The sequence below is a fragment of the Olea europaea genome, unplaced genomic scaffold (genome assembly GCF_002742605.1).
Source record: "Olea europaea var. sylvestris unplaced genomic scaffold, O_europaea_v1 scaffold256, whole genome shotgun sequence".
Classification (NCBI taxonomy): domain Eukaryota; kingdom Viridiplantae; phylum Streptophyta; class Magnoliopsida; order Lamiales; family Oleaceae; genus Olea; species Olea europaea.
Window position 1 is genome coordinate 512,762 of NW_019243883.1, and position 1,354 is coordinate 514,115.

The window sequence follows — 1,354 nt, forward strand, 5'->3', positions numbered from 1 at the left end:
TCAATTCAACTCAGGAGAAACAAGCTGTCCGTCCACTCTACCGACGCGGCCGATTGACGCCTATGAACGGACGCTTCATACCGTCAGATGTATATACGTGTCCCACATCTAACGGTTCATCCCACCTATAAATACCCAAGGTTTAACAAGAGGCAAAGGTAATGAAACTCTTACTACATAGCACTCCATAGCAAGTTTATATATTTTCTTCTCGCCCTTATTATTATTTTGCACAACCCCTGGATACTGTTCCGACCACCTAAACTTGACTTGACCGTCGGAGTGTATGCGGCCGCCACCACCCCATTGGTCCCGGCCGTGTGCGTCTGACCGTGCGTTGATTGTACGCAGTGAGGAATACGTAGAGTAGCTATCGGTTGGCCACGTGGAAGGTCCAATTTTCGAAGTCAACAGATTGGCGCCGTCTATGGGAAATCACTTCCCGTTCAAAGTTCTGCATTCTCCACCGGAGAAGTTACCGGAAAACTAGCGACTAACCCTGAAAAGGGGACGTTCTTGAAAAAGAATAAAGTCGAGTTACAATCCAAGTTCTCACCACCCTTGAAAAAGGAGATAGGATTAGCTATAGCCATGAAGATGACAACCCCATGAGAGAGGCCTCTGAAGAAGAGGTACTCCATAACAATGTTACTCATCAGAGACCACATCACCGACGTTGCCGAGGTGGAAGAACAGCTATACTCACTGAAGGAATGACTCAAATAGCTGCGGGTATGAGAGACATCGCAGCTCAGAATATGGCAATTCATGAACTCCTCATACAAGCCCAAGGTCATCAGGGATATCAAATGCCCCAAGGATCTTATCCGGTGCAGGAAGCCCCTGTATCTCACTCCCGAGGCCACATGAGCCGGTACACGGAACGCCCCCTCGAAAGAGAGATAAACGCCGAAGCCACATCTTATGTGCAAGGGAGCCAACCTTCAGAACCACACTTGGGGGACAATTTCCCTCAAGAATATAGGGAGCAAAGGTCGGCAAGCGTCTTCGACCGGATAGGGGAGGACCCTAGCAATAGGGTCCGTCCGATAAGAAGATCGGTTCGTCCAGATCAGGCTCTTCCTCCTCCTAGAAATAAGAGGGACAGAAGGAACCTAGTCGATTGGGGAAGTCGAGGAGAAGCACTTCCACCTACCCAGAACATTCAAGATGATGAAGGGTTAAATGGGCCCTGTCGATCTTATGAGATTGACGACGATGATGATAACCTCCCTTTCTCAAGGGAGATCCGAAGCTTCCCAATGCCATCAAATTTCATGCTCCCTAAGATCCCCAAGTATGAAGGAAAGGGGGACCCAGAGAAGCACCTCACCAAGTACATGACACAGATGAG